Consider the following 17,150-nt stretch of genomic DNA (forward strand, 5'->3'; position numbering starts at 1 on the left):
TAATTATTAATTTTTTCTAATAATATAATTCTATTTAAGCTCCTGAGATACTTTTAAATCGATACGTTATTTAACTTTTTCCAACATTTTCCTAGCAAAGGTTCAAACTTTTTTAACAAAGAATATTAATTTCAAAATCATTCAAGAGAATAGGGTGGAAGAATTCAATCCCAAGTGACATGATAAACGAAATCTTCGCTAAAGGAGTAGTTGTGTACATGCGCCATATGATTTAAACGTTTTGATCAGCTCTGAATTATATGATAAATAAAAAAAGTAAAACTACAGCTACGTGTAAACCCCCGGGGAGGGCACCTCGAAATGAGGATGAGATGCTTCCGGCATGGTGGTTAGATCTTGCCACCCTGGAGGGTACACTAATAGGTGGGGGATCTGACTCCTCCCATCGATGACGGGACTTCCTTCGGGGAGGGTTGTACCGTGGCCGGTGATGGCCCTTAGGACTCAACCACAGTTCCTGCCAATGTTGCTGTTGCGGCGATCCAGTCATTCAGTTTTTATGGTTTAAATTCGTGTGCCTTCGCGGTGGGTCGGAGAGTTAGATGGCTGACTTACAGCTACGTGTAAGACAAGGAATGATTAGATATGAGCTCATGTTTATAGTTTCGTTTTTCTATGCAAACGGGGTTTTATATTATTAGAATGGAGGAGAATGAGCGATAATTGTATCTTTTATGTTCATGCACACAATAAAAAGAACAAGAGAAAGGCTAATAAAGTAATGCGATTTAAACGTCTGTAATAATTTGCGTCTGTTTGCCAAAGTGTCAATTACTATCAACAATATTTACACAATTTTTAAAAATTATTTTAGTCATAAGTCAGTGAGTTGCATATCATATGCTGCACACATATTCGCAAATCAAATCTATATATGTAAAACAATTATAAAATACAAATTCCAAGGCCATTGTCCGATGTCGCCAATTTTTATTTCATATGAAAATTTATTATCCCTAAATATCTCTTCATTAATCGTCTATTCTCCACCATTACCCATTTTTTGAGAGAAATCATTAAAATGTCTGTTGTTGTTTGTTTCTTATGGCACTTGCCACTGACAAGCCCGCTGTTACGAAGACAGCGATTTTAAGCCTGAGGGGGACGTCTCTTATTTTTTATAGCAGCGCCAACTAGGGCCAAGAGTACGACTTTGCTACTCACGCATCACTCATTCGCTTGCACAACCCCTTTTTACAGGAGGGCACATTCACACATCTCGCAGATAGAACAACAGAAGAACAACCATGCCCAAACCGGGACTCGAACCCGGGACGCCCAGATCACGGGGAAGACGCGCTACCCCTATGCCAGGACGCCGGCATTAAAATGTCTACTTCACTATATTGATTTTTGTCAATTTGTTCAATTTCGCCACTTCGCAAGCATAGCTAGACAATTAGAATGTTTTACGTTTATTGTACGAGATAATTTAAAGTATTAAAATAATTTTAAATAATTTCTTGTCCTCCACTATCATCATCCATTTTCGATAAATTATAAAGAAAAATTACTTTATTGACTTCGCCAATTAATTTCGATACTTTGCAGGCATGATCAACCAATCAGAATATTCTATGTTTATTGTGTACGATAATTTCAAATTATTGTGTGATAAATTACGATAATTTAATTACTGTGCACGATAATTTTCATTTGGTGTTATAAGACGTAGTTCATCAAAGTTGATTGACATTGCAACATTAATGCTATTAATATCGCCCCTGACAGCTAGTTACTCCATGTGGGTAGTAAATTAATAGTAATAAATACATCAAAACAAAGCATATTAATCATTTTAACTTTTATTTGTTCAGTTATTAGTTTTTGATTTGTGCATTCGAGTTTGAGCACATAGTTTCCTCTAAAATTTTCCTTTTCTATTATTGGTAATTTTTCAAATATTTCCTGTCTTTTATTTCAGATGTGGATCGTCACTGCTATTTCTTGCCTCATTTTATTCATTCGAACTTTGAGCAACCCCCTGATATCCGATCGAAAAATGGAATCTTCTGATGCTTTGGATGATTTCTACAGGCAACTGCAGTCAACTTTTGATAAATTTTTGGAACCGGGCACAACGAGTAACGACGATCTTCCCATGATTGAAAATGAAAATTTCGAAATGGAAAGCAACAAACCTGAAGAAACGGAAAGCAAAGAAATGGAAAAGAAGTTGAAACGCGATGATAGCGCAGCCGAAAGCCATATGAGGTTCGACATGAATAATGCGTAAGTGTCTTATTGATTAATTAATCAATAAAATAAGTAGCAATTTTGATGCTATTAAGCAAGTAAAGTCATTAAGCTGTTTAGCAAAAAGATTCCATTCAATAGTTGTGCGTGTGTATGTGTGTGTGTGTGAGTGTGTGTGTGTGTGTGTGTGTGTGTGTGTGTGTGTGTGTGTGTGTGTGTGTGTGTGTGTGTGTGTGTGTGTGTGTGTGTGTGTGTGTGTGTGTGTGTGTGTGTGTGTGTGTGTGTGTGTGTGTGTGTGTGTGTGTTATATCCAGATGTCCCCGTTCTTAAAACGCCGTTTTGGTCAACGGAGTTATATTTATGAATTTCCGCTTATTACAAAAGAACCTTGCATTTCGACATAATAATTAGAGTGAATTTAAACACAGTTTAAGTTGTTACGTTGTTAAGATTAACAAAGGAATTTAATTAACGTCACGACAAACATTTTCTTGAAAGGAGAGTTTTTGTGATAAAAGAAATGACTCTATAAATTGCAAGGATTCACTTAAATTAAAAAAAGGGAGTTAATTACGGGAATTGGAAACAAGGAAGTTTCATGCCACGAAATCTATAAAAGAAGAGTTCTTCAAGGAAAGTGTAAAATTTAAAAGCAGCACATATTACTATTTGTGATGTTAATATTTGAATGAGGCAAAATATGCTCATAAAAAAAGTGGTGAAATCGTTATGTTGGTTAAATAGGAATAAAAAAAATGAAAAGAGGAGACTGAATGTGCGTTTCAGAGAAATTTTCTACGCTAGCATCAGTATGATATGTGGAATTTGTTCATCGTGAATGGAAATCACTTTTTTGTCCATGTACTATTTGGTAGAGTGATTAGTATCTTTCAAGACGTCAAAATCCATAAAAATCTCAAAAGGTGTTTTTTTTTTTTTTTTTTTTTTTTTTTTTTTTTTTTTATCGAGACGATTTGAGTACAAATTTTATGGTTTCTCTATTGTATTCATTAAATTCTACGATTTATTTATTTCCACTTTTTACAAAAGTTGTAGTTCTACTTCCAATTTTCTAAGTTCTGTAAATGGTTTTTCAGAATTCAAAAAGACGAAGTGAAAGGAAAATAACAATACTGATTCGTGGTAGTATTATTTGTTTGCGCAATAACATTTTCAACGCTTTTAGCTTTTTCCTAGTTCACTTGAACAATTTAACCAGCTTTACAGCATTAATTAATGAACCTAGAATCCCGTATAATACAGGCGGATACTTCAAGCAAAACAACAGTAAACTGATACACCACCATTAAGCGCAATGTACATATCTACCGAGATTACATAGCTTGATAAGTCCTGAATTATAAACAAAAATTATTCAACCATTAAAAACATTTTAATATTGAAAAGAATTTTTATGTTACTTTCACCATGCTGTAAGTTTTATGTATTTTATGCAAATTTGGATTTCTGATTAGGCAGCTGCTTCTCTAGGCTGCAAGGTGCAATCTATTAGGAAAAAATGTTTATAAATTATTTACCAGATAATCATTCGAATCCCGTTCCAGCATGCTCAGGATGTGTTACTATCCAGCATATTATATGTGCGTGCCCTAAATATAACTTTCTAAAAATAAAATACTTTTGGAAGGGAAGGGCGTATCCTGAATTTGAAAGATATGATTGGCGAATTTTACTCTGCTAACTGTTTTCCTTTAATGTCATAGATTTTACGACTAAATAAAGACAAAACTCTCATCTTTTTTTTACTCAATTCTCTTGGATATGTATTTCTTTATAGTTCTAATATATTAATTTCTGTATTTTAAATTCAAGTTCGATGCGTTTAACCAATTTTGACCCTTGTGCCAGATTGTTTGTAAAAATCACAAATTGAAAAAAACATAATATATTAGGATAATATTCGCACTTTCTCAACAATAATGAACCAGGTTCCTATCCGTTTCATCACGTTCACTAATTTATCACAGCATTTATAAATACCGAGTGTCTGTTTAAATGACGTTCACAGAGTCAAATTAAATAAATAAGTTCCCAGTAGGAGCAGTCTTCATAAAACTCTTCTGCATAATCTTAAGTACTTGAAATGTGAAAATGAATCTACCAGTTTAATATTTTTACGGAAAAACAAAAGCATGATGTATGGTGAAAAAATTCAGCCGGTTCAATGAAGCATAAAGATGATTTATTCCACAACGGGCAAAAAACACAGACGAAGCGCACACAAGAACAAACTTGCAACAAAAGGCAGCACATTAGCTTTAGTTTAGTTTAGTCATATTAACGTCCCGTTTAAAGCAACACTAGGGCTATTTCGGGACGGACCTCGTAATTTTGAACCGCGGTCAGATGACGAGGACGACACCTGAGCAGGCACCTCCCTCTCCACACCAGTGGTCATAACGGATTTAACGTTTACTGCCCCCCTTACCCTTCCAGACCCCATTACACGACGGTTCTTCGGTGGAATCGGGTCACGAACCTGAAACCCCCCGGTTCCGAAGCCGAAACCTTACCACCAGGCCACCGCGGCCCTGGCAGCACGTTAGCAGAAAATCAGTAATAAGCAACTGTAATAATAGAAAACTTTCAGAAAGAACTTTGCTGATTTTGGTCACTTATTTGTATGAGCTCAACTCAGCTGCCAACTCACTCGTAGTTAATTCCCATGCTAAAGAGCCAAATGTTGTGGAACAAACACCGGAACTCAAGTGCTAATGGAGCTATTCTCAAGATCCTCGGATATTTTGAATCCTTCCTTTTTGTCCCCAAATGCATTAAAAAAACCCGCCAAGAGTGGGGTCACTAACCCACCATCCATTCAGCATCCATCTGTTAAACTCTCTTTCATACCATAAAATTAACTGCTCAGGAAAAGCAGTATTACAAATTTGCAACAATATGCACACTGCCTGAAGAGGCAAAATGTCTGTATCAACCATCGATTTTATGCACAAGAAAAGTATTTAAAAGGAACTAAAATGGTGAATTGTTATCCTTATCATAAACAACACAAAATGAAGCATTTCGTAAATCATAATAACAAATAAAATAATCAAAAAACAAAAATAAAACAATTAAGAACAAGTTTTAGAAGGGGTAATATTGAAACATGTATTAGAAAATAATGTCTACTGAATAAATCTTTTTATCGGTCCGCTGAACAGACCTAATGAGGGAAAAAACATATTGTTTATGTTTGTATTGTAGCAATAAATTTTAATAGCTGTAAGAATTATTATTCGAAATACAAAGAAGTTCATTGACCTGTATGTGACGAGTTGTGCAATTTTTTTAAATCAAATACTTGGATTACTTCTTCAAATATTTGGTACCTACTTCTTCTATTGAAGAAATCTGAAAGCCTTATTCTGATATTTTAATTTTTCCATTATACTTGATATTAATTATTTTCATGATTTATTAAGATTACTGCTTTCTCAGAAATACAAATAAATACATGAGGTGATAAATAATCCGACCAAGAATTTTTGAAGAGAAATGCTGAAGTTAACAAAGCTGAATCTCTTTGGTCCCGAGGTCAACTCTGAAATATAAATGTTTGGAATAATTGATTTGGGATTGTTTTGAATACATCAAAGCATAAAAGGGAAAAAAAATGATAGAGAGAGAGAGAGAGAAAATTAGTGTTTACCGTAGATGATAAATAGGTCTAAGTTGTACCAATTAACAAACTAAAACTAATTTATTTTCTTGGTGTTATTTTAAAATCTAAAAGCATTTCATCAAGTAGAAAATTTAAAAGTTTTATTCTGTATCTTCTACAGACCACGACAAACTTTAGAAGCATATAAATATACCAATCATGCCATTATAAAACGCAAATGTAAATTATATTGTCTATTATTTATTGCACTGAAAAATTCAATGTAAAAGGATTTTTTTATTTATAATTTTTTTCATATATTTATTTGCAAATAAACAACGTTATAGATAGACCAAATTTCAAGGGTTAAATTGAGGTACAGAAGCATTGATCAAGTTCTTTGGGTGTTGAAGTTTCTATCACCTATCTCATCTATCTCACGACCGTTTCTTACATACCAATGTTGTGGTACCCCTCCAAAATCTATTGATATAAAAAATTGGGGGCGGGGGGGCGGTAAAAAAATTCGAGTGACCTGGACTGAAAGGATGGATATCCAACCTTTCTGAAGCTTATCATTCATGATCATTCAATTGGCATGGTAGCGTTGCACACCATTTCAATTTTTCCATCATCCATTTAGAATAGTTACTCCACGATAATTTGCGATGAGCGAGGATAGAACCTGTGACCTTGTGATTCGCAGCCCAGTAACTTGACCACTATACAAAAGCAATTGCTCGAGTAGCGTAGCTGTTAACTGGCTTATAAGCTATTCACTACAGACTCTTCCCTCCAGTGAGTCAGAGGTGAGACGAACGATATGGTTGTTGAGTGGTGATGTATTAGCTGTTGATTCTAATGCGCCTGTACCCATTTGAGTAGCGCCAAGCGTTATGGCGAGCGTGTGTGGGTGAGTAGTTGCTGATGCTGTTGCTGCTTCAAGTGAATCTGACGACTTTGGGTTGATGCGTCAAGTGAGTCTGACGACTTTGGTTGCGTGTAGATGGCGCCACAACAGCTGTACGAAGGGTGAAGGATCATCGTCCGAGGTCACCAATGTAGTGGATTTGCGATGAGCGAGGATAGAACCTGGGACCTTGTTCGCAGCCCAGTAACATGATCACGATACAAAAGCAATTGCTCGGGTAGCGTAGCTGTTAACAGGCTTATAAGCTATTCACTACAAGTTTCATTCCCGTCCTCTTGGTGATCACTCTGCTAAGGAACAACGCAACTTGCATTTAGAGAACATTCATTCCAAATGGCACGAAAAATTTCAATCAACACGAGTTGGATGTCCAACTTCCAGCCCACGAACACTCCAATTCTAAATGTGTACTTTTTTTCACACTTTAGGGGTAGATATTGAAGCACCACTACTCCTACGATCTGGCGTGGAGTGATAGTAAATATCCGATTTAATGTTTTCGCCGACCATTTTTGGATTGACGCTCACTGTATGCAGAGAGTAAGGGGGACGAATCTTAGGATACACTCAGGAAGGAGATTGCAATGTATTCTATTTAACAAGATGTTCATCGAAAGAATGGAGTGACGCTTGTGTGAAGTGATCGTGAATGATCGTTTAACTATATGAGCGAAATAATGGAGTGGTGTAGTACAAAGTGATCGTGAATAAGCAGCCTAAATAAACGGGTAAGTGGGTGGAATGGTCTGATGTGGAATGATCATGGACGATCTGCCTAAATAGGCGAAAAAATGAAATGGCCCGGAGTGATCGGTTAAGATAATCGGCTTAAATAAACCGACGAGATAGTCACCCTTTGACGGATTTGGTCTTAAATTTAATACGTTTGCATGTCTGATGTTAAAATAAAGAACCAACTTTCCTTCATCTAAGTGCGGCGTTTTCGAAGCATCGTGTTCACATGTAAGCAGACAGATTTTCCTTCACTTGATTTCGCCCGAAATTTGATTGAAATCTATAAATTTTAGTTGGGACCACACAATTTCAATCCATGCAGCTCAATGCATTTTCAATGCAGTTATCATGTTCACAGACCGATATAATTCTGAAATAATGCGTTTTTCATATTCAGATAGATCTAATATTCCTATTCAGGCAAGCGATGATTCATCAAAATGTCATAGTCGGTACTGCAGGTTTGATGATTGCAGTACTCTCTCTCTCTCTCTCTCTCTGTATACATCGTATATGAGAAAATAAAAAAAAATGAAATGTTTCTGTGATATAAAATTCTAGAATATTCTAATTCAATGATACCACCATTTTTTCTTCGATAAATAATTTTTTTAAAATAAATTTGAAACCAATTCAAGAACTGTAGTAGAATTCAGTATTTAAATTCAAGATATAAATTTTTAGACTTTTCGTATATCAATGTTATAAATGCATGAAAACTTTCTTTCAGAAATCGTGAAATGGGTCTGATAGGTTTCTCTCCTTTATACCCATGTGACTCATATGATGCGGTTAGTCGCACGTGCATTAATACTAGGCAGATTGGAACAACATTAACACTGGGAGTTCGAGTTGGGAGCAAAGAGAAGCAGAAGCGTCACCGCATTCGTTGGTTCAGATGTTACAAAAGAAGGGGAGCTCTATCTGATATCAAGAAAGAGTTCACGAAAGGTAAAAATTTTCTTGCTAGCTTATTAATGTGAATACCGGATAGTTTCAAAGCAATAGCATAGTTACTGGAGGACACCTCTACTGCCATGGGAGTCTATATCTCTTCTCCTTGCTAAGTAATTGGCCCACTAAAACTGAGTGTCTATGGTATCAGTTTTGGAAAGTGGCATGGGAACTAAATTTTCCTACATTTATATAATTTTTCAAATCGAAATAATTTGGAGGACCGAAAAAAAAATAATTCTACGCCCTGAAGGTTTATTTACACATTGATAAAGAATAGGGGAGGGAATCATATTGTTACAAATCTGTAATTTTGCTACTCGGCACGAACAGTGTCATCGTGGGAAAAACTGTTAAAACCGTTGTAAGATCTGTCCTGTGCGTGCTGAGCTTGGCGACCCTTTGGCGACTTGGCGACGATTTTGGCGAGTTTGGCGACTAAATGGATAATACCGGAAAGTTCGAGAACTTTCACGATCCATCCACTAAGAACCGGGATCCACCCAGGTACGCCGTGATTGGTCTGGAAGATTCTAGCTCCGCCTCCCGGAACTATAAAAGACAGGCACTCTGAAGCTGCAGAAAGTCGTGTGTGAGAGCAGTCGGAGTCGCCGACAAGTAAAAAAAAGCAAGCACTCAAGACCGGGGAATTTAGAGGATTAGACAGCAAGCAAACTGCTGAACTAGAGATTAAATGCGCTGCGTCATTACGATTGATTGACGGTATTTGTGGAAGAAAATTTTGTAACAATATTATGCCCTAGGTGTCGATTTCTCCCGCTATGCCATTGTCTATAAGAATAAGAATAAGTGGTGTCACTAATATGTACGAAATATAAATGAAGCAATTGAATATGAAATTAGACGCTTGAGTCAGATAAATAAATTTCCGAAGCTTAGAAAAATCTGTAGTCTGGATGGTAACGTGGTAATAGAAATTCAGAATCAATAAATGACTAGTTCCTTTATGTCACATAAACTGTGATCTGACACCGAAATTTTATAGAAATTTCTACTTAAGAGCCAGAAACAAGCACTGAAGAAGCGAGGTTAAATGACTCTGGATAATTTATTCCCGAATGGCCTGATTCTTTTTAAAAAGAAATATTACAAGGGAGCAAAACCACAATGTCATGTCCTGGTATTGGTATTGTTAAATGAACAACTTACTCTAGTTCAATTAATAATGCTCGGGGGGTCCTACAAAATCATATTATGCCCCAGGTTGCAATTATCCTTGTTATGCCGTTGTTCTTTTCAACGTATTTGGTTAGGAAAAGCGACAATAAAACGTGCGAACATTTTGTTTGCTTCTGATGTAGTATCAGAATATCCCCCTGTTTCAGGTCACAATGCCTTACCGTAAAATAAAAATTACTATTATTATAGAGTGAAAAAGTAGATTTTTGACACAAATCGTAATTTTCTTTAGATTAGGTTAACGTTATTAATTAACGTTAAATATGATGAAAAACGAAATTAATGGTAATAAACAAATTAAATTTTCAAACAAAAGATGCATTCTAAAAGCAAGAGTAAATAATATCTAAAATGTTTGTTATATTAAATTAATTTCTACACAAATTTATCAACACTGATTATAGGAAAAAACAAAGAAGTTCATCGAATAATTTTTCTTATAAGATCAAAATTCTAATTTTTTCATATAATAAGCAAACGTGGGTGTTTTGTTTTGTTTTCAACTTGTGTGTGTGTGTGTGTGTGTTTTTTCCTTTAATGACATTACATCTATTTTATAAAAGGCGGGGTTTCTTCCCCCTGAAAGAGGAATTGGTTTTTTTTCTGACTTTGAAAGATGATGATTTACGACAAAAATATTTATGTAAATAGGATTATTTCATATTCAAATTAGAAATGCTAAATAAACCAGTGCCAAAATTCAATCAATCAAATCAAATTAAAAATCTACCGTACGTGATGAAACTGCGAGTCGAAACAGAAAGAATATTATTTTAATTAATGAAATTATTGTTTATTCTTTGTTTCATATTTTTTCATTTTTTTAATTACTGTAACTTCATATATTATAAATTATTTTTTCTTTCCCTTGCTTTTGTTCCTCGTAATTTTTATAACATTATTTCCATAATGTTAAGCAGAATCTTTAATAAGTATTAAATCGAATCCAAGTTATTCTAATTTCTTCTCGAAATGCATAATTTGATATGTTATTTAATTATACTTAAATTATTTACTAGGCTACCTTTTATTTTTCTCGAATTAGCTAATAAATATGTATACTACTTCGTTTAATATCATTAGAGTTCAGAATGACTTAATACACGCTCATTGCGAATTTGTAAAAAAGTTCCTTCGAATTTTCATAGTTACATCGTGGCTGCATATCGGTCTTCGTCTCGAAGATCCAATTCGCAGCAAAACCACTTTCTATTCGTCCTGGTGCTTGTTAAATCCATCAAAGATCACATGTCATGGTGGGATAATGTTTGGAAAGAGATGCTTGAGCGTAAATTGTCCCTGCCATCTGACCATGACTCAAAATTTAAAAAAAAAAAAAAAAAAAAAAGGTCAAAAATAGCACTTATGTGACTTAAAAACGGAAGGTTCTCTAATCTAATTCACTTTTTTATGTTTTTAATAATTCAGGATTGTTGTCTAAAATTTGCAATAACTTACGAACACTACTTTCTCTTTCCGACAAACAAACAAAAAAATCATACGTTGAAAATAACGCATTATTTCTTCTCAAAAATGTTTTACGATATGCAAAAGAAAAGTAAGATTTTAACAATAGGCATGCCTTCACAATAACATAAATAACCTATATGGAGATCACAATAAAGGCCTAGAGCAAGGGCCATTTTTCAGTCTGGTAAGATAGGACAATAACTATGACAATGTAATTGTTGTCCTTCGACAATGGACCCTTAACACACTGGTCCTCTGATATTTAGCTAGTTCTGTCGATAATCAATTTTTTTGATTTCTAAGTTCCTCAGAGTCTTGGAACGTGAGAATACTGAATTGTGCGAGTTTCTCTTTCAAACAGAAATTCTATATCCTCATAAAAACCACTCGTATTCTTAAGAGCATGATTTACATAAGAGAAATCTGCTTAAATGATGGATCTTGTAAAGATTTGTACAAAGAAACGGTTCGGTTCTTTCTTTCTTCAAAGTGATTCATTTACAAAAAATATGCGTCGTTTATTCTTCCAATCATGAAAAAAGAAGATAGACTTTTCGCAGAGATATTCGGATATTTCGGGCAATCCCCTATTTTGCATAAACGGCCGCTTTGGACGCATCAGTCCTAAAAGAATTAAATCACTGTGTTCTTAACGAATGATATAGATACATGTTTATTTAATAGGTGCAGTTATGCTTGTGACGTGAAGTCATAGTTACATGAAATCACAACATTTAGCCATTTTTATAGAAACAACATTAAACAACACGTAGACAAAAGAAATCTCAACTCCTAGAATTCTACCAAAAAATATTAGTTTTTACAAATGTACATATTTATGCTATACGCTTAACATTTGTTTTTAATCTTTAATCTGCTTTAATCTTAACATTTGTCGTCCAGTTATTTTGAACTTGCATTTGATACTTTCTATATTTTAATTCTTTTGCTAGATAATGTACCATGGAATATTAACATCGGAGGTGAAAGCAACGAACTGAGAATTTCTCCTGTGACTGAAATCGATTTCAGCTACAATTACTTTTTGGTTGTATTTGACATGACTCAACCTCGCCAAAGAAAGCCACAGAATCAAGAGTTCATTAAATTTTATGTGGAACCTATTAATATTGGTAAGTATCATTTTTTTTTTGTTACAGATTTATAGATCAACAGTTCTTAATCTGAAATATGCTCATCATTAAATAGCATTCTGCTCAGTTTTAGGAGGTCAGTAGTGTAACAAGATGGAGAGGAAGGAGCGCTTCGAAGATAAAATATTTATATATTCATTGGATTTTTCAAATATGACGAGAGCACGAAAAAAAACTTCCCTTTTGGGCATATCTTTGCTGTGTTACTGTAGTAAGGCACTTCTTTAAAAAAAAATTAGAAACCTTCGAAGTGTTTATTCTTTTTGTGCTTATTCATGCATAAACCATGTCAAAATAGTTAAAGATCATCATAATATTTTGTTTTTCTTCGTAAAGCATTATTTCATTTGAAATATATTTGCTTTTAGAGTAGTTACCAAGAAGTTGAACAGTAAATGAGAAATCGATAATGAAAGTATTTGCAGCACCAAAAAAAAAGAATGCACATGGTTTGCAATATTTAACTGATTATATTAATCTATGCTAATAATAAAGACAAATGTGTGTGTCTCTGTGTATGCACCTACACATACAAGCAAAACACTAAAGGATAAACCGTTAGATCTAGAGATACCAAACTTGGCATATATATGGTTTGGACGGACGTCGAAATAATTTTTTTGAAATTTTTGTTAGAATTTTAATTTATTTAAACTTCAGAGAAAGTTTGAAGCTTATCACCATAATTTTCAGAATTATTATTATTTTTACAAAGAGGATTTTTTATATCATCTTAAGATTCAACAAATTATCTTTTCAATAATCTCAATTTAGTTGCAGTATAATTTTTAAATTTAATTTCAAAAATTTTTTTAATATATTTTATGACAATATATCTCCCTGTTCTAAAGAACCTCAAATGACTCTTATTCAACAAACCAGTCACTTCAGACGGCCAAGTGGTTCGTCGGGAATATTGGTTATGTTTTATTTCGGTTAATCGATTAGATATAAATTTATGCCCTGAATCCGCTGAATATTTGGACATTAAAGCAGAATTATTTTAATTGTCTTAATTAAGTTTTATTTATCGCGTACATGAACTTTTCTGCTGGAGACAGTCCCATAGCTCTATTAAAAATGTAAATATCTAGTTCATCTATCTTCTAAATTCCATGATATTGTAACTTATCTTCTTTTTTTTTTTTTTTTTTTCTTTATTTGCCTTGTTGTTTAAATATAATCCTTCTTCTTTAACTTTGAACAATATTACGCAACTAATACTTTGAAATATTTGTTGAAATAAGGAAAACAGTTTAAATTTCAATGCAATATTGTAATTTATTGTTGGAAATCGGTCAAAACAATATTTTTTTTTCAAAAAATTATCAAAATATAGAAACATTTTGCACACTATTAAATTGATATCATTAATAAAATAATTTTTGAAATTTTAAAATGGTGTAAAATTTATTTTTGCGCAATATTTTTGCATGTTATTACGAAAAAATGCCAAAATTCAGCTTAATTTTTAATTAATAAAAATTTTAATTAAGATTTCAAAAAATCACTCGGAAGTGCGCATTACGACTCTTCAAAATATAGATTATCCAAATTTGGTAGCTGTAGGTCAAACGATCTGACCTGTAGAGCGCCAACACACACACACATTCATCCATATTTTCAGTAGATATATTTCATCCTCTATTATTTTTCCATTGTTGATGATGAAGATTTGAAGTTACGGCTTATTTTTTTATAATGAGTAAATTACTACTGAAAGTATGTTTTTAATAAACTAAAAAATTTTCTGAACTTACATTTAAGATTTAATTTAATATTTTTTTGGAAAACAGTGATATGGAAAATTTTAAATGTGTTTCCTATTTTAAACATTACTAATCTTTAATGTAATATAATTAAGTGTAGAAAAATATATTATCACCCTTATCATTTTAAATTTGCTTTTTTTATTGTAGTACGTTGAATTTTTTTGTTGCATCAGAAAATTTGTTATTAAATATTCCTTTGAATTAATACATGGAAGATGAAAAATATTCTGTAGTACAAATGAAACTTCAATGCTGAATGATTCTACTTTCTGTCCCTTACATTTTAAAGAAATGTTTTTTAATTTTCAGCAATAAAATTTTTGTATTAGTTGAATTTCAAGCACTTCTATTTCTCAAATTAAAGTTCAACTTTAAGATGAGACCACAGAAAATTAAAGAAAATCTTTGCACAATGGACGCCACGGTCAAGTCTTTTTAAAATTGTACATATTACATGCTTATCAAGTTTTAAGTTTAAAAATATTTTGTTAAAGAAGCCATTAGTAGCAAGCTCCATAAAATATTTAATTAAAATTTTTAGCAACTACTGATTTCGGTGGCCTAGATAGTCGCGAAAGGCTACTAGTGTTATGTAAAATCAGTTCTATTGTAAATGGGAAACTTCGTAAGGACCTAGCACATGGGAGAAATATCTACAAAAGATGAAGAGAGAGAGAGAGAGGTATTCATAAATGTAACTTCGTTCGCTGTGGTCTTGAGCAACATTAGAATTTGACAACCGTAAAACGGAAGAATAACTATTACAATTTCTTAATTGAGTTTTAGATGATCGACCTATTTTCTTTCTGCTTTTATATTCTCGTGGATTTTTCTTTTATTTCCTCTTCTAGAGTTAATTTATACTTCTTGTCGTTGCAATAAGTAATTGTGTCTTCCACCTATCCCTAATTCTTTTAAGTACTTAGCTTTTTGTACAGTCTTAGATAGAATTGTGAATTGAAACAAATTTTCATTTTATAGAAAATATGCGGATATAATCTATCAACAATTTAAATATTTTTGCTGTTGTTACCAATAATTGATCATTACTTACAAAACAAGATTTTAAGGGTAGACTGAAAATGTATATCAGCGAATGTTTTGTGTCTTATCCATTAAAATGTAAATCAAGGAATGTCTGTTTTATCCATTACAGATATGGGTGCACTGTATCCTGGAGAAGAATTGGTAATCTACGCCAGAGCATTTATGGAATTACCCATGAGATCCATGAATCTTGAATGGTCCTTAAGTGACACAAATTTTCCAACAAGATATGATCTACCCAGTAATATGAAGATTAATGCGGATGGCAGCTCAGTGGTTGTTAAGGAGCTTCGAGGCACAATGGATAGAGTTCTGACCTGTTCAGTGTATTCTAATAAGAACGTTTTCCTTGCAAAAAGAAATTTTCTGTTCAGAAAAATAGGTAACGATGTTTTTAGAATCGGTATTCTATTGTCTTCTTAACTCTGAAATAATAATCAATTAAGTACAAAGAAATAATTTCTGCTTTTTAGTTACGAAGTATGATAATAATAATGGAATAAGCTATGAAATCAAAAAGCAACTCAAAAACACATATTCCAAATTGCAGCTGTTTCAAAAAAAAAGTGAAAAAAAATGAGAATCTATAATTTTTTTAAGTTGTTGAGAACTTAATAAATTGTCTTTCAGTAAACTGAAGACAATACAGCATATATTTTCACGTCATCGTTTTATTATATTAGTCATGTGTTAAAACAAAGTATATATATTGACTGACAGCGAAACACACATTTGAGTACAAAATAATATAAAAATTATTTTAAAGTGTGTGTGGGTTTTTTTTTTTTTTTTTTTTTTTTTGCATTTTTAGCTTTGATATTATTTAGAGCTTTTAATTAAACTAAAAGCTTTAATTAGCTGAATAAAATATGAAGCATAAAAGTCAATCCATTCTACATTATTAAATTATATTTATGGTAGTTTTAGGTAATTATGTGTTTGTGCACTGTCAGGATTTCAAATTTAAAATTCAACATTTAATTCATTTTAAAATGAAGCCAACGCATTTACTTTTGCTGTAAATTATAACATTTACTGTAAAATAATATCATAAGCATATAAATTTGTCCTTCTTATTACTAATGTGCGTTTATAAAGGATAGATTTGTCGATTTGAAGGGTGTGTCGAGGAGTTCTTGAATTCAAGATTCTTAACCTCCGAGCATAACAGGTGAATATGGTAATGGCATGGCAGTTAGTTAACTTAGTAAGTTGTTGTGCTGAAAAATAAAGGATTTACTCAGTAGATAACTTATTATTAATAAATCGAGAAAAAAAAATGAAAAAGAAGATAGATTTTACATGAATGTTATTCGACAAATTCGGTCCAGAGTTAAGTCGGTGTGGTAAAGCTATCGTGATGACTTAGACATAAAGGAGCTCACGCTGGTCTCTTAACGCTTTTTGGTAGTGAAAGGTCATAGTTATCTATTTCTTTAATTGTGAAGTTATTGCTTTTTTCAACTTTTTAAAGAATTGTATTAATAGTTGCAACAACTGCAAGGTACCAATGCTAAGATCCCTTTTGATGTCTTTATCCGTAACCAACTACCAGATGTTACTGATTTGCCTAACTTTCACATTTTGTAATCTTTCTAATGTAAGTTTCTAATATGAGTCTTGGCAGCATATAAAGAACTGAATGGGATTAGGATTGAATTAATACTATATGTTAGTAGTCTATTATGATCCAAGGAAAAATTTCATGAAACATTATTTACATTATTAGTAATAACAAACATGTTGGGTAAGTTAAATAAATCAAAAATTATAGATATTTTGAAAAAATAAATTGGGAAAACCATTTTTCTAAATAAAACTGACTGTATAATTTTTTGCTTCATAGATCCATATAAAAGATCAAAAGCTTCACTTGTATTTCCGACGTACGACTTCAAAACACGGAAAAAAAGAAACATTGATGAAAACGAAGGTTTTCAAGACGATGAAGACGAAGTGTTTCAGAGACACAATTCTCAATTTTCAGACGTGCATAATAAGCAAAGCAATGAAGACAAAATGAGTGAATTTTATGATAACGAACA

The sequence above is a fragment of the Argiope bruennichi genome, chromosome 9, assembly GCF_947563725.1.
Source record: "Argiope bruennichi chromosome 9, qqArgBrue1.1, whole genome shotgun sequence".
In the NCBI taxonomy this organism is placed as follows: domain Eukaryota; kingdom Metazoa; phylum Arthropoda; class Arachnida; order Araneae; family Araneidae; genus Argiope; species Argiope bruennichi.